Genomic DNA, 24,881 nt, shown 5'->3' with positions numbered 1-24,881 from the left:
CCCTCAAAATAATTGAAAGGATTGAAAACAAGAAACTTCTCACATATGTTCAGCACTCCGGACCAAATAGAGAGGGATGAAAAACAAGTAAGACTTGATAAGAATTTTCAACATGGCAAAGAATTTAAATGATGAAAAGGATATGATGAACATAGATAGCTTGAATTGAATTCACCAGAAAAGAGAACAAGAATGAAAAATGATGAACTGAGAAGTTTTGAGAATCTTCACAATGAATCACCAAATAAGAGAGAAAAGAAAAATATAGCGAAGCAATAATGAAATGAAATACACTTGGATGATAAATGAATCACTGAAGAAAAGAGCGGGAGGGCGGGGAAAACAAAGACAACTTGGGATAGATGAGAAGAACTCTGGAAAGAAATGAGAGATTGATCTTGCAAAAAATGGAGAGGATTGAATACTTGAAGAGAAGCACACCGGTTGAATAAGAATTGACATGATGACTCCGGTTGAAAAGAATTGATAAGACAACTTGATTAAGCAAAAGAATTAATTAGCATTCCCAAATAAATATGAGAACACATCTTGGAAAGTTATGAATTCACCACCTGACATCGAAGAAACTCGAATTACCATGCTCCAACAAAACAAAGGATGAGGCTTGCAAATTAGCCAAAACAAACATATGATAGAGATTCCGCTTGAATTTTTGTGGATAGGATCGCACGGGCTCGATCGTACGTTGGATTGTCATATTGAAATGATGCTTGAATACGCTCCCTAGGCATAGCGAACTACAAGGCTTGTCGAAGCATACTTATGACATATATCGAGACTGTCCTTTGTAAAAACGACCGTGAACAAATGAATCCACTAGATGTCGAACCCCAACCTCACATCATAAATCTATTGGAAGATTGTCCTATAAGTAACTACTTGAATTCCCACCTAAGAACTTCCAAAATTTTCTAGTCATTAAATCGGGTCCACAGATACAAGGAGTAAAATCCATCACTCAACTCCTAGAAATAACACTAACCCGTCCAGTGTATCACATCCGTCAACACATAACCAGAGATCTCGGAAAATCATCTATCTCAGACCCTCGAAAACACAACGATACGAAGTATGACAGTACATCCGGACACTCTGCACTAGTACTGGCGATGCCAGACTCCTTTCACCACTAGTAGTATTGAAGCAATTTTGAACATCTTTCGTCCTGAGATACTAAGAAATCTGAATGATAACGATGTGCTCAAGAATCCCCTAGAGCTCAACTCCCCGGAAGAAATCAAGTCAGACACGAGACACCAACACAGAACTCCGTCACATCAACATCATATAGATTCCAAAATTATCCGCGTGATCCTAAATATTTTTTGAGTGAGAAGAGGACTAGAATTAAAATTATTATGTCAAGATTTTTCACCAAGGCATAGAAGAGGACAAAAAAGAATCATACTCTCCGATATATAACTAGATTCAAAGCAGTTTTTCACTAGACTTGACTCGGCCAAGATCGATCAATCAAGGGGGCTCCTAGGTCGGTACTGCTCTTCTACCAACTTCTAACACCCAAGATGCGATCCTATCCTTATTTTGGTGCGAGAGCCTCGACAGGGATATAAGCACATCTCGTCGTTTCGCAAGAATGGATATCGTTAAAAGTACATGTATTGAAAAATGAGTATAAGGACTTGGCTTACACTCGCCACAAGCTACATAAAGTTCATATCAATACAACAATATACAATCATCATGAAGAAGAGCATGGTCCTACTACAGACAAAAACAAACGATAAAATAATGACGTCCATCCTTGCTATCCCAGGCTGCCGGCCTGCAACCCATCCTAGATCGATGATGAAGAAGAAGAAACTCCAAAAGCACAATCATTGCGCTCACATCATAAAATCACTTTACCTGTACCTTCAACTGGTGTTGTAGTAATCTATGAGCCACAGGGACTCGGCAATCTCATTTCCAAACGTATCAAGACTAGCAAAGCTTAATGGGTGAGGTAAGGTTAAGTGGTGAGGCTACAGCAAGTCACTAAGCATTTATTTGAGGTGGCTAACTTATGAGTACGAGAATAAGAGTGGGATGGACTATGCATAACCGGACGTGAACTAATAATGATCAAATGAATGATCCTGAACACCTACTTACGCGAGACATAACCCCACCGTGTCCTCAATCGAAGAAGGAGCTCATGAAAGAGACAATCACGGTTACACACACAGTTGACATATTTTAATTAAGCTTACTTCAAGTTATATAAAACCGGATGTTAAAAAAAGTTTCCAAGTTTGCCACATCACCGCAGTCACGACTTTCTGAAAGATTTAACCCTACAGGGGTGCTCCAACTAGTCCATCACAAATTACCACAAGCCGCATAGAAAGTCGCTATCACGAAACTCGTGATCTCCTCGGATTCCTTAGTGGAAAACCTCAACTATGAGATAGCCCAAAGCATCATCGGAATCCCGATGCACAAGATATTTCATAAAAGATAAAACAAGGCTAGCAAGGCCACCCGATGTGTCAACGAAATTGATAGGAGCCGCGTATCTCATTCTCAGGACACGATGGATAAGCGACGCGTACGATGGCTTGATAGAAATCACCCAAGTTGCCCTGGGTTGGCCCTGCCCAGTGCTCTAGGTTGGACCTACACTCATGAGGAGCACTAGCCCGCAGGTTGATTAATTATCCATGGGGTGATCAAACCGTATGCGCTTCATAGGCAAATATAGTACCAAAGTTGGGCCTTGCCAGACAAGCTTTAACTAAGACGAATTATCAAGGGGGTCCCCATAACAACCACGATCGTGTTAGGAGTGCTCAATTATGGAATATAACATCGGTAGCCGAAACTAAGGCGGCAAAGGTGGAACAAAACACCAGGCTAGAAAGGCCGAGCCTTCCACCTTTTACCAAGTATATAGGTGCAATAAATTAAATAGCATTAATATGGTGATATAACAAGGAACCAAGGTTATCACATGGAAGCAATGTCACCTGCAACTAGCAACACTTACACATGGTTAAACAAGAGGTTACATAGTCAATCAATGGTTTGCTAGGTTGTAGAAAGGTTGAAGGTTTGATGGCAATGTTGGGAGGCTGACATTTAACAGGTGGTAGGCAACGAGACGTAACGAGAGAAATGACACAACTAGCATGACATTGATAGTAATGGTATCTAGGGAAATGGTCATCTTGCCTGAGATCCTGCTTGGAAGAAGAACGAAACCGTGAAGCACACGAACGTCGAATGGATCCTCATACTCCGAAGCAGATCGAAACTCTATCGAGAAGAAGCCAACCGGAAAGAAGAATCAACATACGGTATTCGCCACGACACATGCACGATATGATGCACAACCTAATATGATTCATGTCCATTTCAATTATGCAAGGATGGCATGGCAATTCACCACAATCAAACACTACACATTAAGTGAAGCTCAATATGCAACGAGATGCATATTGACGAAACTCCACATACGAATTATTTAGTTCACCCCTGTTTAGGTACCCGACAATATTAAATGTTGTTAAACATGGCAAGAGGTGAAGCATGTGATTCTACGTGTCATACTAGCCGGTTAACATCTAAGAACATTGAATGGAGCTACGGTTAAAAGATACGTGCGACACAGGATATTATGCCATGAATGTAACATGCATGCAATTTTGTGAAAACACTGGCAAGAAGGATATGAAGCATGTGTCGCCATGGCGAACGAAAGGGAACTATGGCGGGAATGCTGAAACGATGCCACAACTACGTTTCAGTCCCAATACTCGATGAGATACCAGTGCGAATGAATTGGGAGCGTGTGCATGTCATGCCAAAAAATGATGGGGTGATCCGGGTTACCGGGTTCCCATGTGTAGGGGTCACGGCAAAAGAGGGATGAAGCGGAACTAGCATGGCATCTACAAAACGGACAATATCACCTCGCACACAACAATGCATTCATTCACGGGTTATCGTCTCGGTGATATACCTTCGAAGCTTGCCTCTCGGAGTGGACCAAGTCGCTGCGGTGTAGATGTACATGGGTCATCGTGGAAGTAGTGGTACTCGGCGACCTTGTCGGTTCCACGACGACGGTAGTCGTACACGGCTGGGGACGAACTTGACAGATCCATGGTACGTCTCCAACATATATATAATTTTTGATGGTTTCATGTTATTATCTTGTCTAACTTTGGATGTTTTGTATGCCTTATATATATTTTTTGGAACTAACTTATTAACTCAGTGCGAAGTGCCAGTTCCTGTTTTTTCCATGTTTTTGACCCCTTTTAGAGGAGATTTTGAAACGGAGTCCAAACGGAATAAAATCCCCAAAAATATTTTTTCCGTAACAGAAGAAGATCAGGAGACTTGAGAGCCAAGGCAGGGGGTCCCCAGGGGCCCCACAAGCCCCCTCCCCGTGGCCAGGGGGGAGGCCACCGCCACCAGGCTTGTGGGCCCCCTGGACCTCCTTTGCCCAAGGTGTTGCGCCTATATATCCCTAAAAATTCCACAAAAAATTAGGAGATCATCGAAAGTACTTTTCCGCCGCCACAAGATTTTGTCTCCGCAAGATCCCATCTGGGGTAGGTTATGGTGCCCTGCCGGAGGGGGGATTCGGATATGAAGGGCTTCTTAATCAACACCTACTAAGGGCTTCTTCATCAACACCATGACCTCTCCGATGATGCGTGAGTAGTTCACCATAGACCTACGGGTCCATAGCTAGTAACTAGATGGCTTCTTCTCTCTCTTGGATCTTCAATAGAAAGTTCTCCATGATCTTCAAGGATATCTATCTGGTGTAATCTTCTTTTGCGATGTGTTTGTCGAGATCCGATGAATTGTGGATTTATGCTCAGATTATCTATGAATCTTATTTGAGTTTCTTCTGATCTCTCTTATGCATGATTTCATATCCTTGTAATTCTCTTCGAGTTGTGGGTTTTGTTTCGCCAACTAGATCTATGATTCTTGCAATGGGAGAAGTGCTTGGTTTTGGGTTCATACCGTGCGGTGACCTCACCCAGTGACAGAAAGGGTAGCGAGGCACGCATCGTGTTGTTGCCATCAAGGGTAAAAAAATGGGGTTTTCATCATTGGTTTGAGATTATCCCTCTACATCATGTAATCTTGCTTAAGGCATTACTCTGTTCGTCATGAACTCAATACACTAGATGCATGCTGGATAGCTGTCGATGTGTGGAGTAATATTAGTAGATGCAGAAAGTATCGGTCTAGTTGTCTCGGACCTGATGCCTATATGTATGATCATTGCCTTAGATATCGTCATGACTTTGCGCGGTTCTATCAACTGCTCGACAGTAATTTGTTCACCCACCGTGATAATTTGCTATTTTAAGAGAAGCCTCTAGTGAACACTATGGCCCACGGGTCTACTCCACACCATATATTGAGCCTTACACTTTTTACTTTGTTGGACTTTCCGCCTTCAGATCTCACTTTGCAAACAATCTTGAAGGGATTGACAACTCCTTTAAAGCGTTGGGTGCAAGCTCTTTTGTGTTTGTGCAGGTACTCTGGACTTGACGAGATTCTCCTACTGGATTGATACATTGGTTCTCAAACTGAGGGAAATACTTACTGCTCCTGTGCTGCATCACCCTTTCCTCTTCAAGGGAAAAACCAACGCAAGCTCAATAGACGATAGAAGGATCTCTGGCACCACTATCGGGGAAGGACTTTTGTTGCCGTAGCATAAGGATTTCTGGCGCCGTTGCCGGGGAGGATCAAGTCAAGAACTCATCCAAGTACGTGTCGCAAACTCATCTCTTGCATTTACTTTGTTTGCCAGTTGCCTCTCATTTTCCTCTCCCCACTTCACCAATTTGCCTTTTCCGTTTGCCTTTTCGTTCGCACTCTTTCTCCCTTGCTCTTTGTTCGCTTGTGTGCTACGTGCCTCCAAAATGCTTGCATCTTCGCTTGCTAAGAATCTGGTGACATGGATCCTCATCCACTTGCTAATGTTTTCAAGAGGTCCAACTATGTTGAACCAATTGCTAGTGAGTTTTGCTCACTAGATTATTTTTATGGAGTTTTGCTTGAGATGCGTGAATCTGAAAATTGTGAGGAAGAAATTTATGAAGTGATTCACGAGGGCTCCTTGGATGAAAAGCATGATTGCAATGGTTTCACTATTAATTCTATTAGTGACAATCATGCCAAAAATATGCAAAACCCTAAGCCTAGTTTTGCTATGTCCACTACTTGTTGCAATAATCATGATTGGGGTGATGATTTTTCTTACGATCTTGAAAATTTGTTCAAGCCTCATGATGAATATGATATTTGCAATATTATTGAAAGTGGGTTTGGAGAATTCATGACTTTAGTTGATGATAATCACACTATTTTTGAAGAGCGTAAACTTTGCATGCATGTGAATCATGAAAAGAATATCCTTTGTGATAGCTATATTGTTGAATTTGATTATGATCCCACATGTAATTGCTATGAGAGAGGAAAATATTGTGCTAGAAACTTTCATGCTACCAAATTACCTCTCGTTATGTTGAGATTGCTATTGTCTCTTTCTTCTTCCTTGCATTTGGTAATTATTGGTTGTCTTGCCAATTTGTTCTCCTATAAAATGCCTATGCATAGGAAGTATGTTAGACTTAGATGTGATTTTCACATGCTTTATGATGCTCTCGTTGTGCTTCAATTCTTGTCTTTTATGTGAGCATCATTGAAATCCTTATGCCTAGCTAAGGGCGTTAAACAATAGCGCTTGTTGGGAGGCAACCCAATGAATTTATTTCTTTTTCTTTCTGTTTTGTTGCGTCCACACCATCATAATTCTGTTATGATTGTGTATTTTGTGTTTCTTTTTGTGTTTGAGCCAAGCAAAACCTTTATGACTAGTCTTGGTGATGGTTGTTTGATCCTGCTGGAAAAAGACAGAAACTTTTAGCTCACGATATGATTTTACATTTTTATTCAGAAAGAGCTTTTGAGTTGATTGTTTTTTCTGCTGGTTTATATGCCTTTTTCCCAGGTAGTCGTAATTTTTCAGATGTTTTGAGGTACCAGAAGTATACAAAGTATACAGATTGCTACAGACTGGTCTGTTTTTGACAGATTCTTTTTTTGTTGAGTTGGTTGCTTGTTTTGATGAAACTATGGTTAGTATCGGGGGGTACTAGCCATGGACAATTGAGAATGCAGTAGCCTAACACCAATATAGATGTAATTCAAGTTTGCTACAGTACCAAAAGAAGTGTTAGTTTGTTTTCTTGTGCTAATGTTATCACGAGTTTATGTTTAAGTTTCGTGTTGTGAAGTTTTCAAGTTTTGGGTGATGTTCTCATGGACGATGAGGTAAGGAGTGGAAAGAGCTCAAGCTTGGGGATTCCCAAGGAATCCCAAGACAAATTCAAGGACACCAAAAAGTCTAAGCTTGGGGATGCCCCGGGAAGGCATCCCCTCTTTTGTCTTCAATCCATCGGTAACATTACTTGGACCTATATTTTTATTCACCACACGATATGTGTTTTGCTTGGAGCGTCTTGTATCGTAAGAGTCTTTTCTTTTTGTTGTGTCAAAATCATCCTTGCTGCACACCTTTTTGAGAGAGAGAGACATGCACCCATCGTGATTTTGCTAGAATGCTCATAGTGCTTCACTTATATCTTTTGAGCTAGATACTTTTGCTCTATGTGCTTGACTTATATCTTTTAGAGCACGGCGGTGCGTGATTTAGTAGTTGGCTTATGCTATGAAAGTAGTCCCAAAGGTGATAGGTACCCAAGGAGGATGCAAAAACCTCCATCTTCATGTGCATTGAGTAGAAAGAGAAGTCTTGATTCCTCTCAATTAGTTTTGAGACGTGGATTAGGTAATATTAAGAGCTATGTTAGTAGGGTGTTGTTAATCTAGAGATACTTGTGTTGAACTTAGTGATTCCCGTAGCATGCACGTATGGTGAACTGCTATGTTAGGAAGTCGGAGCATAATTGATCTATTGATTGTCATCCTTTGTGTTGAGGTCGAGATCGCGCGATGGTTAACACCTACCAACCCTTCCCCTAGGAGTATGCGTTTATCACTTTGTTTCGATTACTAATAAAAACTTTCGAAACAAGTATGTGAGTTCTTCATGTCTAATGTGAGTCCATGGTATAGATGCACTTTCACCTTCCACCTTTGCTAGCCTCTTTAGTGCCGCGCAATTCTCGCCGGTGCACCAACCCACCATATGCCTTCCTCAAAACAGCCACCATACCAACCTACTATGGCATTTTCATTGCCATTCCGAGATATATTGCCATGCAACTCCCACCGTTCCGTCTCATGACTTGTGCCGTCACTCTCATATTGCCATTGCATGATCGTAAGATAGCTAGCGAGATGTTTTCAACGGCATACGCCATGCTAGATCGTTGCACATCCCAGTACAACGCCGGAGGCATTTCCTATAGAGTCATCATCGTTCTAAGCTTTGAGCTGTGAGTAAATAAAAGTGTGATGATCATCATTATTAGAGCATTGTCCCATGTGAGGAAATACAACATTAAAAAAAGAGGCCAAAGAGCCCAAAAAAAGAGAGAGATATGGAAAGAGCCTAAAGAGCCCAAAAAAAAAGAGAAGGGACAATGCTACTATCTTTTTCCATACTTGTGCTTCATAATAGCACCATGTTCTTCATGATGGAGAGCTTCTTGCTTTGTCACTACCATATGCTAGTGGGAATCTTCATTATATAACTTGGCTTGTATATTCCAATGATGGGCTTCCTCAAATTGCCCTAGGTCTTCGTGAGTAAGCAAGTTGGATGCACACCCACTAGTTCTCCTTTTGGGCTTTCACATACTTATAGCTCTAGTGCATCTCTTGTATGGCAATCCCTACTCATTCACATTGATATCTATTAATGGGTATCTCCATATCCCTTTGATTCGCCGAGTCAATGTGACCATCTCCTCCTTTTTGTCTCACAACCACCACCACCACCACAGTCTATTCCACCTATAGTGCTATATCCATGGCTCACGCTCATGTATTGCGTGATAGTTATAAAAAGTTTGAGAAAGTAAGAGTGCGAAAACAATTACTTGGCCAATACCGGGGTTGTGCATGATTTACATTAGTTGTGTGAGGATGATTGAGCATAGCCAGACTATATGATTTTGTAGGGATAACTTTCCTTGGTCTTGTTATTTTCAAAGTTCATGATTACTTTGCTAGTTTGCTTGAAGTATTATTGTTTTCATGTCAATAGCAAACTATTGTTTCGAATCTTACGGATCTGAACATTCATGTCACGTGAAAGAAGTTGCAAAGGACAACTATGCTAGGTAGCATTCCACATCAAAAATTCATTCTTTATCACTTCCCTACTCGAGGACGAGCAGGAGTTAAGCTTGGGATGCTTGATACGTCTCCAACGTATCTATAATTTTTTATGGTTTCATGCTATTATCTTGTCCAACTCTGGATGTTTTGTATGCCTTTTATATATTTTTTGGGACTAACTTATTAACTCAGTGCGAAGTGCCTGTTCGTGTTTTTTCCATGTTTTTGACCCCTTTTAGAGGAGATTTTGAAACGGAGTCGAAACGGAATAAAATCCTCGAAAAGAATTTTTCCATAACAGAAGAAGACCAGGAGACTTGAGAGCCAAGGCAGGGGGTCCCCAGGGGCCCCACAAGCCCCCTCCCAACGGCCAGGGGCGGAGGCTGCGGCCACCAGGCTTGTGGCCCCCCTGGACCTCCTTTGCCCTAGGTTTTGCGCCTATATATCCCCAAAAATTCCACAAAAAATCAGGAGATCATCGAACGTACTTTTCCACCGCCGCAAGCTTCTCTCTCCGCAAGATCCCATCTGGGGCTCCTTCTGGTGCCTTGCCGGAGGGGGGATTCGGATACGAAGGGCTTCTTCATCAACACCATGACCTCTTCGATGATGCGTGAGTAGTTCACCATAGACCTACGGGTCCATAACTAGTACCTAGATGGCCTCTTCTCTCTCTTGGATCTTCAATACAAAGTTCTCCATGATCTTCATGAAGATCTATCCGATGTAATCTTCTTTTGCGGTGTGTTTGTCGAGATCTGATGAATTGTGGATTTATGATCAGATTATCTATGAATCTTATTTGAGTTTCTTCTGATCTCTCTTATGCATGATTTCATATCCTTGTAGTTCTCTTCGAGTTGTGGGTTTTGTTTGGCCAACTAGATCTATGATTCTTGCAATGGGAGAAGTGCTTGGTTTTGGGTTCATACCGTGAGGTGATCTCACCCAGTGATAGAAGGGGTAGCGAGGCATGCATCGTGTTGTTGCCATCAAGGGTAAAAAGATGGGGTTTTCATCATTGGTTTGAGATTATCCCTCTACATCATGTAATCTTGCTTAAGGCGTTACTCTGTTCGTCATGAACTCAATACACTAGATGCATGCTGGATAGCGGTCGATGTGTGGAGTAATAGTAGTAGATGCAGAAAGTATCGGTCTACTTGTCTCGGACGTGATGCCTATATGTATGATCATTGCCTTAGATATCGTCATGACTTTGCGCCGTTCTATCAATTGCTCGATAGTAATTTGTTCACCCACCATGATATTTGCTATTTTGTGAGAAGCCTCTAGTGAACACTATGGCCCCCGGGTCTACTCCACACCATATTTTCAGCCTTACACTTTTTACTTCATTGCACTTTCCGCCTTCAGATCTCACTTTGCAAAAAACATGAAGGGATTGACAACCCCTTCAAAGCGTTGGGTGCAAGCTCTTTTGTCTTTTGGGGAAAAACCAACGCAAGCTCAAGAGACGAAAGGAGGATCTCTGGCACCACTACCGGGGAAGGACTTTTGTTTTCGTAGCAATCCACGATCTTCGAGGGTCGATGGTAGTGGTTCCTGTAGTTGTTCTTGTGTCGTAGCGTCGACCTTGTGTGGCGATCCACGATCTTCGAGGGTCGACGGTACTGGCGATACACGAATGCTCTTATTTGGGGAGGTCTCGGTTTCGATGACTCGGCTGGCTTTAAAAGGGGCCACCGAAGCGCTGGAGTGGGTCTGGAGGCACGCTGGCTGGGTAATGTGCAACAGAGGTGGCCCCAGGTGTGGAGGCCAAGCGGATGCGGTCAATGCATGAGAGACCGCACGTCCTCTCGACAACGCACGAGGCTGCCATGGCGCTCGAGCAACAAAGCAAAGGGGATTCGGGCGAGGTGACGCTTGGAATGGATCCAGCCCAGGATGAGCTGGATAAGGCAAGGACAGGGCCAGCTCCGCAGTTGCCTCCTCGAGCTGGCGTAGGAGCAAGGCGCAGAGGAGCCGAGGATGGTCACATCACTAGTTCGTGTTGCACGAGGCGGCGGCTAGAGGGAGCTGGTGAGGCGAGGCCGGGGAAGAGGACGCTGAGCAGCGGTGGCACGTCTGCTCGCAACTCCGGCGAGGCACACTACATGAGGTGCGACAGAGAGCTCTACAGCGACGGTGCCATGCTGACCGGCTTAGGTGAGTGCAGAGGCGAGGACAAATGCGGTCCGGGGCTTGCGGAGGCGGGGCGACCACTCTGGTGGCCACGGGGCGATGTGGCTCCGGTCACTGGCGGTGGATGCGGCGGGGCGAGGGCGACGGGATCGAGGAGGATGTTGGGAATGGGACAGGGAGGCATACCGGCTCCAGATTAAGACGGAGGCAAGGTCTTGTCAGCGGGCTAGAGGCCTTGGCGGGGTCGAGGGGCACTGTTCCTCTCTCTACGCGGGTGTGCTGCGACGCGAGGTGAGGGATGCGACGGGAACGAGAGGAGTGAGATGTTGATCGGGCACGGGTTCAGGGAGAGACTAGGGTTTCGGTGGTGGGGGCGGCTGGGCCTTGGGCCAGCTTTGGTATAGGCTGGGCTTCTCTCTCACAAATCCCTCTCTGTATCTCTTACTATCTCTAGAAATTAGCAAAGAAAGAAAAGAAAGGAAAGCGAGGGGTTAGAAAAAGAATTTGAGCATGGGGTTTAAAATGTAGTTGTGTTCATGGGTGATTCCAAAAAGACAGTGGAATGATTTTATAGTAGCGCCCTAAAATATTGGGAGGATATGTTATCAAGAGAATAATCGTGTAAATCCCTCAATTTAAATAGATCCAAATATCCATGCAATTGTTTATTCGAGATGCAGAGAAACTTAATGGCATGATGACATGATGACATGATGAATGCAACAAACCAATAGTTAACACGACGACAACGAAATAAAAGGGGAATCTTATGGAGCGTCGGTGTTGGGCTGTTACAGGTAGCCATAAGAGATGCAACACTTGAGGCAATGAATGGGATGGCACAGAGGAGAGCATAGGAGGGAGGGGCAAAAAGGCAAGAAATCAGTATGATGAAAGCCGAGGAGGAAGCAAGAATAAGAAGAGTACCAAGAGAGAAGAAGGCTCAGGAAACAATTGCAAAGTGAGAAGCTACAGCAAGAAGAAAAGCAACACTGCAACAAGAGAAAGAGGCCAAAGCAATTGAAGCAATTCCAGCTAGAGCAGAAGCAGCCTTGAAGAAAAAAGAAGATCAAAACCTCCTTTTAATAGAGAACCAGAACAAAGCATTAACACATGGTGAATACATGAAGTCCACAAATGATGACATTCACCAGAAACAATTCCAATTATTCTCACCTTGGGGTATGCAGATCATAACACGTAATAGGTGCATACAACTTGCAAGATAGGATCTAAACACTTTCATATTCAAAGAAAATATAATAGGTTCAGATCTGAAATCATGGCACCCGGGCCCTAGTGCAAGCATTAAGCGTAGCAAATTCATAGCAACATCAATCTAAGAACATAATGGATACTAGGGATCAAGCCCTATCAAATTAACCCGATTACATGATCAATCTCACCAAAATCCATCACGATCCAACAAGCCAACAAAGGAATTACTCACTCACGATGGTGGGCATCAATGACTTGTTGATGGATAAGGGTTGGTGATGACGATGGCGACGAATACCCCTCTCCAGAGCCCCAAATGGACTCCAGATCAGCCCTCCCAAGCAAGAATAACTGGTGGCGGCGGCTATGATAAGTCACCAATGTATCTGTAATTTTTGATTGTTCCATTCTATAACATTATCATTCTAGGATACTTTTTGGGTATTTATTTACCAATTCATATTATTTTTGAGCACTAACCTATTAACCTAGTGCCCAGTGCCAGTTGTTGTTTTCTGCATATTTTTGGCTTTTCACGTTGCAGTACCAAACGAAGTCCAACTGCCACAAAACTTTTTGATGATTTTTCTAGACCAATGGAAGACATGGAGGCTTTGGGAGGATATCGAAGGTTGCACAAGAGAGGCAGCACACAAAAGGGCACACCTAGGGGGTGGCCGATCCCTGGTGTTTGCAAGCCCCTCCTGGCATCTCCTCTTTCATCTCAATCCATCGGTATGTCACTTGGAGTTATATTTTTATTCATGACATGATATGAATTTTGCTGGGAGCCTCGTTCGCCTTATTTTTATGCTTTAGTTCCCCACAATCATTGTTTGTTGTACACATCCACTTGAGAGGGACACAAGATTACCATGATTTCTTAGTGTACTCTTTGTGCTACACTTATATCTTATGAGCTTAGCAGTTGCTCTAGTACTTCACTTATATCTTTTAGAGATGTTGGGCAAACAACACCTATGTGACCACATGGATCCCATTACGGTTCGGCAGGGAGAGAGGGACGCACCAAGAGCAGAACCAACGATCAGCATGAGGGGATTTTACCCAGGTTTGGGCCGCTGAGAAGCGTAAAACCCGACTTCTACTTTTGGTATATTGTGTGTTCTTGGGCTTCGGCTCCAGGAGCATTATGCATTACACAACAACTACACGGAGAGTCTAAACCCTAGAGATTGCATGGATCGGATCCATTTCCCCTTCTAGCTACGCCTTGGGCCTCCTTTTATATGTCAAAGGGGTCACCAACAGTGGCGAATAGTGCACACACGGGGTGCATAGTTGTACAGGGTATACACGGGGTGTACAGTCATTACAGTGTTTACTATCATCTGAAGATAGACGCATTAAATGCCTTCGTCAGGCGTCCGTGACCTCCTATGACACGGGACAGGGACCTGTCCCATCATCACTGCTCAAACCCCCACCGTTTCTTGACACATATCCAGGAGGAATGACAACTGGTCACTGCGCTGGCGCGGTGGCAGGTTGGTGGGATCTTGCCGGGTGCACGTCTTGCCTGGGCTCCGCTAGCTACCCCGACAAGGATCTTGCCGGGATCCCAGCCTTTGGTCTCCAGCCTTCTGGTTGTTAGCTTGAACGTCTTCTTGACATCTTCGTACTTTCCTTCAGTTGTCCCCCGACAGGCCTTGCCGCTGGCGTGGCTACAACTGCCCGTGCACAAGTATGGGGTACTAAAGACCCAAACTTTAGTATGCCGACAGAAGCCCCCAGGCCTAGGCCATACACGAGTCTGAGGCAGTGTTGGGCTAGGCCCAAACAGTGCACGGGCACGCGTGGCAAGATTCTGCGGTTGTTATTATTTCAGTTACTGCGCCCCTTCCCTCCCACGACACACATTAAATGCGCGACGTGGGAGATGTGCACGGAGCGGCCGAAACGACCGCGTGCATGCTGAAGCATTTTCTGACGAGCCAAGAGGCAACCCCACATCGTCCCCATAAAGGGGAAAGCACAATTGCTCCCTAGGGTGGTTTTGATAATTTATCACAACATATGCATCATTGGACTAATGTGTTTTCCAAGTATATTTCAAAAAAGTTCAGAATATGCTATGGCTTAAGGTTTATGTGGAGATACACCTTGATGCAAGAGAGGTATAATATTGGCTCAAGCTTCAAGCTAGAAGACTCTTCATTTTATATTTGTGAGAAATCACTTTTGAGTCCATAGGAAAGCCAATACTATTAAAAGGGGGTGAGGTAGTAAAATGAACTGATTGCTCAAATTCTCAAAGTTAGCCACCAAGACACTCAGTCATTTTGCCCACATATCTACTCTGTCAAGTTCCACATTCACAAATTCAGTGTCACCAACATTTCCACATCAGACCCACCGAGTTTGAACCTCACACAGAACCCTAGCCATTCCCACCAAATCGGTGCAACTAAAACTGCATTGGTGCTACCGAGTTTGGGTGACCAACATTCCGTTGCCAAGATACACAAAATCGGAATTTCCGAGTTTGAGTATCGGTGCCACCGAGTTTGTCCATCTGACCGTTAGTCACATTTTTAGTGCCACCGAGTTTCATATATCGATCTCACCGAGATTCAAAAGTTCACACCTTTAGTCCTAGTCGGTACCACCGAGTTTCCAACTTCGGTGTCACCGAGTTTTCTCTTTTGTGTGTAACGGTTGGATTTTGGGTGCTACCTATATGTACCCCTTCACCCACCTCTCATTCAAGGGAGAAGCACTCAGAACACACACACACACTTCATTTCCAGATCCATTTTCTGAGAGAGAGCCAGCTACTCATGTGTTGAGACCAAGATATTCCAATCCAATCATTTGAAACTTGATCTCTAGCCTCCCCAAACTGCTTTCCACCAAATCAACCTCTCCTACCCATGCATATTATGTGAGAGAGTGATTTGTGTTGATGAGACTATCTTTAGAAGCACAAGAGCAAGGAGTTCATTGATCTACCCCATCTATTACCTTTTCGAGGGTGGTGCCTCCTAGATTGGTTAGGTGTCCCTTGGGAGCCTCCTACTTCATGTTGTGGAGTTGAACCAAGATGTTTGTAAGGGCAAGGAGATCGCCTACTTTGTGAAGATCTATCGTGAGTAAGGCTAGTCATCCATGGACGAAAGCTGTGGTGGGTTAGACAAGGCCGCTTCTTTGTGGACCCTCCATGGACTCTCACAGTCGTTACCCTCCGTGGGTTGAAGTCTCATGCGTTTGATCTCCCTACCTTACTCCTCTATTTACACTTGCATGTTTACTTTCCGCTGCTATACTATTAGAACTGCATGTGTAGGGTGTACTTGACTTGTTATAATTGTTGTAGCTGCCTCTCAAGTAAAATTGGGACAATGCAAATTTTTTTATCTTGTCAAGTAGTCTAATCACCCCCTCTAGACATACTTTCGATCCTACAAGTGGTATTAGAGCATTGGTCTCCATTTCATTGGTTTAGCAGCCTAGGAGAGTATGGCATCTAGTGAGGGAAATTATCATCGTAGAGGTCCTTACTTCGTTGGCACTAATTTTGCTAGTTGGAAGCATAAAATGAAAATACATATACTTGCATTTAATCCTCATGTTTGGGCTATTATTCGTGTTGGTGTGCAAGGTAACTTCTTTGGATAAGGGCATGAACCAGATCGTGATGCGACAGCTGATGAACTGATGATGTTGCAACTTAATGGTCAAGCCTACGATGTCATCTTGAACTGCATTTGCGCTGAAGAATTCAACAAAATCAGTCATCTTGAGAATGCAAAAGAAATTTAGGATAGTTTGGTCGATATGCATGAAGGTACTGATTCTGTAAGAGAATCTAAGTTGGATGTGCTTTAAAGTCAGCTTGACAAGTTCAAGATGAAGGATGGTGAAGGAGTCGTTGAAATGTACTCTAGGCTAGCTCTCATCACCAATGAGATTGCCGGCTTAGGAAGCGAAGAAATGACCGACAAATTCATAATCAAGAAGATACTTAGAGATCTTTATGGGAAGTATGACACAATGTGCACATTGATCCAAATGATGCCAAATTGCAAAGATCTCAAGCCAACTGAAGTCATTGGTAGGATTGTTGTTCATAAGATGTCACTCAAGGATAAAGATGAGCCGCACAAGAAGTCAAGTGGTGCTTATAAAGCTTCATGTGATCCTCCCGCTACTTCAAAAGACAATCTTGTCACTACTGAAGAGATAGGCCTCATGGTCAGAAAATTCAACAAGTTCTACACGAGTAGAGGCAAAGATAGAAGCTCAAGTTCAAGACATGATGAGAAGCGTTCGTCCAGTCGTGACCGAAACTACTACAATTGTGGGAAGCTCGGACACTACTAAAATGAGTGGTCGGCTCCCTACAAAAGAAGAGAAGAGTCACCTCGAAGACGAAGCTCAAGAGATGAGTCACCTCATAGAGAGAGAAGGAGTAGAGAAGATCATTATGAACGAAGACACTCATAGAGAGTCAAGGAATCAGAGAAGAAGGACAAATACACCAAGAGCAGTTCAAGAAGAAGACATCAAGCTCATGTTGGTGAATGGGTCTCTGGCTCCGAGCCTGATCACCACTCCGAGAGAAGCTATAACTCCAAGTCCGACTATAGTCAAGATGAAGGTGTTGCCGGAATTGCGCTTGTTTCCACCAAATCCTATGACTTATTTGATTCACCAAATGAGGGAGTCGGAAACTGCTTCATGGCTAAATGCCCCAAGGTATCACATCCTATGTATCTTGATTTAAATAGCGATGAGGATGACTTGTTAGGAGAAGATGACTTGCTTCTAGATAAAACTAGTGAATGCACTGAAAATGAACTTGCTATTTATCATGCTAGTCAAGAGAAATCGAATGATGATGATAAAGAAGGAAATTGAACGACTAACTCAAGAATTAGAAACTCTTAAGTTAGCTCATGAGACTACTCTAGAAGATCATAGAGATCTAGCAAGAACTTATGAGAAGCTACACTTCGAGAAGCTCAACTTGGAGCAAGAGCATGACTTCTTAAAAGCAATCAATGATCACCTTGGAAGAAGAGTTCTTCTTATCTAGCAAAACGATTACTCTTGTCTATCTTTGTTCCACAAGTTAAACCTAGGAACACTAGTAACAAAGGCAAGAAGGTTTCTTCATCTGTAACAACAATGCTAAAGCTAAATCCAAGAATGTTGTTGCTAGTAACTCTATTAATTCCACTAACGATTCTCTTAGCCAAGTTAAACTTGAGAAATAAGATGATCTATTGACAGGGATTATAGAGAGAGGTGTCTTCAAGAGTCTTGCCGGAAGTAATATATTTGAGGAAATTGTGCGCAAGCAAGGAGGACATCAGAATAAACAAGGTGTTGGATACTTCAACGCTAAGGGAGATGTTTGGGAAGAAGGTCCATATCCCACTCCCAAGTTTGTTCCCAAAGAGGATAAGTCCACTCCTTCCGAAGTAATGAGCTCACAAGATGGCCTTCTACCACAGGACCAAAAAGGCAAGGGTAAGCTTCAAGATGACATTGACCTATTTGAAGAAGAATCCCAAGCCAAGGTCAAGTGGATTCCCAAGGATACTACTAGCTCTACCTCAACAAGTGCTACCACAACCCCAAGTATTCCCATCAATTTGGTGTGGATCCCCAAGAGGAAGAACTAGAAGTTCTTGAGGCGTGACTCTGCCAATGAGATTCACTCTTATTCATTTTGGCAAGAACTATATGCAATCAACCTCAACCATATGCATTAGTTCAAGGAGTCACACATTCCCTCAAAGGTAAGCAAGGAAGAAGGTAATTAATGCATCTTTGGACATTATCCCATGTGTGCTTCACTCCATGTCCATATATATTCTGGCATATGTTCCTTTTGCTTTGGGACTAACACATGTAGGTGAGAAGATTATGAAAACAACAAGGATTGCTCCCAACTCAATATGATCTTCATCAACATTGAGCATCCACCACTACTTCACCTACTTGAAGTCTTCTACGACAAAATCCAAGGTTAGTAGATCCCTCTTAGTGAGGATGTCATATCAAGGGGGAGCTTTACTCTAAGACTTGAGTATAAGCATCTCCTAAGGATATGAATTATGACGAGATGATGTATATACTTCTCGCCCCTTGTTGGTTACCCCAAGTGGAAGGTGGAGATGTAGTCAGCAACAAATTTACCTTACACGGAGACTGTAAGGTTTATCGAACCAGGAGGACTCCTAGGCTCAACAAGTAGGTGTCTTCCACCCTGGCGCTAGCAGAAGACGTGGACATGCACACACAACAAATAACTTTGCTCCCAACGAGTACAGAGAAGTTGTCAATCTCTCTAGCCTTGTAGTAAGCAATGGATCAAAACACAAGCGGGAAGGTAATAGTGATTGCAATGGAAAAGTAACGAAAGCGGTAAATAGTGGAGGTGTAACCAATGATGGTGACATGGACCGGAGTCACATGATGTTCACTAGTGATGTCTCTCTCCAAAAATACGATAAACAACTATTCTAGGGTAAACAAATCACAGTTGGGCAATTGACAGAATTATGATCGCACCGAATGGTAAGGTAAACAATCCTTGCAACCGTCGTTGCAAGCACCGTTGTTTTCTCCCTGGTGGTAACAAGCACATTCCCTAGTCTCATGTTTTTGTCACTCAAGCTAGACATCGAGGGGCCCGAACCCACAACGATGCATAACGCTCCCTCTTGGAGTTACGATCTACTACTTGACCAAAGCAATAAAAATCAATGGAGAACATGCATGGATCACTAAGGAACATAATATAAAAGGATAATCAAATATATAACTCATAACAATCTGAACATAATCTCATAATCCATCGGATCCCAACAAACCGAGCATAGCAGAAGCAAGAGAATTACATAGATGCCTTGATCATGTAGGGCAGCTCACAAGGACTAACCATTGAAGCACAAGATTGGAGAGAAGACATCACATAGCTATTGGTCATGGACTCATGGTCCAAGGAAAACTACTCACGGCACATCCGGGAAGCGTCCATGGCGGTGGAGAAGCTTCCGGAGGTCAATCCTCCATCCGACAGGGTGCCGGCAACAGGTCTCCTGACGCTCCTGATCTTGGAAGCGCTGCGGCGGCAGAACGATGGAGAAATTCCCGATTGCAGAAACTCTGCGAGGGTTTCCTCACGGAACACTAAATATAGGACAAAGGAGGGCACCGGAGGAGGTAGGACCCACACAGACGACCTCCTGGCGTGGCCTCAGGCCTGGCCGCGCCAGTAGGCCGCCTGGGAGGCCCCTGGCCCCCTCTGGCCCTCCTTCAGTTATCCCGAAGCTTCTGTTTTGCTGATTTTTTATATATTTTTTTGGATTTTTTTCGGGCTTTGGAAAATTGGGTAAAAGCCCTTGCAAAAAAGACATCGGCAGACAGAAACTGGCACTAGGTGCACTGAGTTAGTAGGTTAGTCCAAATATGTGTAAAATGATATAAAAGCGTAGCAAAACATTTAACAATGTCACCCAAAAGATCATGGAACAAGCAGAAATTAGATACATTTGGGACGTATCAACGAACACATTAATGCTTATGTAAAAGTGGTAGCCCCACTTGTGCTTGATGATGAGTATGACCTATGATCAAGTATTCTTACTTGGCTCCTATGTCAATATACTCATATATAGATGACTTTGTCATCGCCGAAGTGCTTGATAGCTGCTAGGATGCTTGTGCATGTTCACCATGTTTTATTCATCATTCTTTTTGTGTGAGAATGTTGGTCTGCATGTGTTTGATAATTCGAGGACATCCAATTGTTATCATTTGGATTTTGATTTATCTTTTGCCAATTGGATGGACAAGAATGCCCACGACCCTTCTCTAGGTATCTATGCTATCTCATCTCAAGTTCTATTCCTGCTTCATCACAAAACTTGAACAAGCATTTGTCGATCCCTCTGTGTGAAGGTGCACTCGGAGTTCTGTATCATCAAAGGCTGCCTTCCAAAACCTCTTTCAAAAAACTCGGTGTGACAGACTCCACAAACTCGGCGCCACCGTTTTTTCGAAGTTGACCAGGTTTTCCTATCTCGGTACCACCGAAATCGCCAACTCGGTTACACCGAGTTTCCCTGTCTACTGACAGTTGAGGAACTCGGTGACACCAATTGTTCCATCTCGGTGACACCAACGACGCAGGGGTATATGTATCTGCGGACCGAATCTTTGACTTCACTTCGTTAAAACCATTTCGTTCACAAAACCCTCGCTGCCCCTGAGACCTCAGGTCATCGCCTTTGTCTCCACGAGCGCCGCCGCCTCTAGGATTCGCCGTCGTCGACGCAATCTGCTCCGGCATCGTCACCGTAGCCGGACCGCCACCAAGTTAGGGTACGGATCGGATTTCCTTTTATGTTCCCCTATCTGATTCCTACGCATTGGGAAAGAACTTCTTCGAGCCACTATGTGCAAACCCTTTCTTCCATGAAATGAATCTCGTAGTGTATAAGAAGTAGAAATTTTGCATCTGATCCGCCGCAGTATGCAACTCGGTAATACTGAGTTTGTAAAATCGGTTCCACCGATTCTTGTTTTAGGGTTCCTGAGAAGCAACTCAGTGAGACCGAGCAGCTCTTTCGGTGCCACCAAAAATGACTGCCAAGGCTGTGTTAAGCGAGTAAGATTTCTCAGTGACTCCGAAAATGCCAACTCGTTGCCACCGATTTACATCCTGCAGAAGATCATACCCTAAGTTTCAGACTTCAAATTTTCAAAAACATCTGAATTTTGTGATGCTCATCCATTCTGTCTTTCCTATATCCACTTCATAGGTTCTGCTGTTTGCTGCTGATCGTGTTTGTCAGTATGTCAGGATCAGATGATACTTAGAATGACTTCACAGAGCAGAGTGTTATGATGGACTCACGCACTAGTCCAGAGAAATCTGCTTCAGACCCAAGTTCTCTGAGTTCTAATGGCTTGCCCAAGGCAGAGAAGGAAGCTAGTTTCCAATGAAGAGGACTCAGATTTCATGTGAGAGGAAACTTCAGCTCCTCCTAAGGCTCTGTAATGCCCCTGGAGTGTCACTTGCCTTATTTGGAACCTTCTGTATGTGGGTCCATCTTGTCAGTGCCATGAGAGATCAATGCAAGTGTTATTTCACGTGATGCTTCCTTTGTCATGGTTCCCTTGCATGCATGCATCCTTATTCATCCATGCCTCTTTGTATTTGTTGTTCTTGTGATCCATGTTGTGGTGTGACATGTGATGGTGTGATGATATGTGAAATGACGTGGGTCTTGTTTGAAAGTACGAAGCACTATGTGGGTTACAATAGAATTCAAAACTTTCCCTTTCTCTATTTATCTCAAGCCCGAGATTCTCTTGTTCCTTCCCTATTTTAAAAATGCCCATGTTTTAGTATGATTTGTGGTGGATGTGATGCTTGATTTTAGTGGTTTGAAACTTTGATTGAGAGGTGCTAAATATTCAGAAAACAGTGGATTAAATTCTGTTTTGTTAATATTTATATGCTCCAAATATTCCTTTTCCATTTTTTTCAAATAGGTCATAATTCCTTATGACGAGGGGCATTTTTGTTTTATTTTTAGCCTCAACAAATTTTCCTGTGCTTTTGTTTTGCTTCTGTTTATTTTGTAATTAGAAAACCCCAGAGGGTTTTATTTCTTTCTTATCTGGCGCCACCTAGTGGGCTTCCTCCCACAAGCTGGCCCAGCTCCCTTCCTCTCGCACAGGCAGCCCACCTTCTTTCTTTCCCTGTAGACGGCGTCTTCTTCCCCTCCTTCCTCCGTCAGTCTTCTTTAGTGAACAGAGAGACAACGAGCAACGGCGTCTCATGGACGTCGAGGCGCACGTCCCTCGCCTCCTCCTCCTCCATATAAACCCCCTTGGCGTCCGTGCAAGGCTAGGGTTCCTCCCTTGTGCCGCCACCTCTTTCCCCATCTCCTCAGCCCTCTCTGTCGTCGGCATCAGGTAAGGGAATGAGCTCCTCCGCCATGGCCGCAAGCTGAGGAGGTCCTCGTTGTCGCTGTCGTACGCCCGCGTCCTCTCCAACCCCTGGCGTGCACACATGACCTTAAAGGAACCCATTCCCGTAGCTAGAAGAAGCGGATCTGCTCTGCTTCCCCTTCTTCGACGACGGCGGCTTCCTCCCCGACGTTCTTCCTTGACGCGGCTTCTTCCACTCCTTCCTCTACGTCCTCTCCGACAGGCACGACGACCTCGTCCAGTCGGTGAGCCCAAGCCTTCCTTCCCCCTTCCTGTCGGTAGATCCAGAGCATAGGGCCGTAGCTTCGTCGTCCTTCCCCTCTCTGTCACCGGTGCCGCCGCGTGTATTGGAGCCATTGTTGTAGGCTACCCCGAGGCGATCTTAGTTTAGAAATGGAACCGTGGAAGCCTATTCTCCCTTCCATCGACGAGCGGCAGTCCAATTTGATGTGTAACGCCGGCGAGGTACTTTCCATGTTCCGACCACCGTCGGGCAGAGGAAATACAAGAGGGGGTTGCTCAATAGAGTTTACTCCCCTTCTCTATTAAGATCCGAAGCAGCAGCAGAGTGGTAGGTGCGTTTTGGTGCAGTGGACAGGTCATGGGTTCGAAACCCCTCGGCACACCCCTTTTGCTGTGATATTTTTCGGCACAGTAGCTTCAGGGGGAAGCATAACCTGCTTACACTGTCCCTTCTGTCGAGCCAGAGTGATGCAACGTAGTGGTGCTAGTAACTGTTGGTGACCAGGGGGTCTTGGGTTCGAATCCCTCCCCCATTGCTTTTTTTTATATTTATTTTGTTGTGTTCTATTGCTTGCTATATTGTTGCTGCAGCTGCTTGAGAAGCAAGGTTTGCTTGCCAGATATTATTCCAGTATGTTTCCTAGTCATGTTATTGCTAGTAAGTGTAGTGATGATGGTGTAGGCTTTGTGTGCATGAGTGTAAGTGTGAGCTATACCATGTATGTGTGTGTGTTTAGCATGTGTGTTTTGCACTAGGCTAGAGTGATTCATGGTGTGGTTCTCTTGTGCATAGGTGATAAGCTTATGCACTATGATGTGCAAGTGTGTGTGTGTGGGTTCACCCCCCCCCCACATACTTTGTGGTGTAGGAGTAGTGGTTCTTATGTGTGTGTGTATAGTTGATCATGTGTGTGTGTGCGTGTGTGTGTGTGTGTCACACATGCCCAAGGCATGGTGTGCCTTGTTAAGCACATGTGCAAGTTTATATGTGTAGGTGTAGGAGTGCATGTTGAGAGTGTAAGTAGTGTGTGTGATTCCAACTAGCATGTGTAGGTACTTGTTTTATGTTGTGTTTGATGTATGTGTGTGTATGGTGGTGTGCTAAGGCACATGAACATGAGGTCTACCCCTCATGTGCACCATTGGATATGTGAGAGTGTGCAAGTGCATGTGTAGATGATGATCTAGTGAGTAGCATGTGATATAGCACTATTCACCTCTATGTGATTCCATGTTTATTTTCTTCTTAGCTTTGTGCCATTTTGTTCTATGCAAGTACCAGGGTATTATATATGATTTTCAGGTACAATCATCCCACGAATACAATGGTGGGTTCAGATTCCACTTTGGAACACTTTCTGGGAATGTCATATTTCTGTTTTGTTCAATGTTTAGAGCTTGGTTCCATGTGATGTGATGAGCCCAAGAGGTTGATTCCTAGTTGTGGCAGTAGAGGGTGAACCCCTCTATAGCATGTTGGTTTTGTTTTATGCTTAGGAGTTCATATGTGCAAGTTGTGCCTCGTCAAAGTAGGCATGTGGCTGAAATTTTTCAGTTTAATGAAAATCTGTGATTTTCACTAAGTCTGAGAGACTGCTGATATTTTCTTCCCTTGTAGTTCTGCATGTAGAGGTTTATGTGTTGGGAATCAGCCCCTGCAATCAACTGAGAAGTTGTAGCTTTTGTGTTTGTCTAGCTCTCTGTCAATTTTCATTACATTTGGCCTCGTGTAGATATTGTTTTACGTGCTGTCAAAATGCCATTGGAGTGTGTTGTGATGGATTTGATCCGTAAGACTCCATTTCTTGTTTCATTGTTTCCGGTTGATACGTAGGTCCGTTCGTAACGTTCTTTATATGTTTTTGTATCATTTTCACGTGATGCATCTGTTCATGTCATCCTCATGCATGACAACATAGCTTCGAGTGCAGTTCTGACCTGAAGTTTGTAGTTTCTTCTCATGCATGTGCTAGTGACTAGAATAGAGA

Source organism: Hordeum vulgare, chromosome 6H (assembly GCF_904849725.1).
Source record: "Hordeum vulgare subsp. vulgare chromosome 6H, MorexV3_pseudomolecules_assembly, whole genome shotgun sequence".
Taxonomy (NCBI): Eukaryota; Viridiplantae; Streptophyta; class Magnoliopsida; order Poales; family Poaceae; genus Hordeum; species Hordeum vulgare.
Note: the sequence above shows the minus strand (reverse complement) of the source record.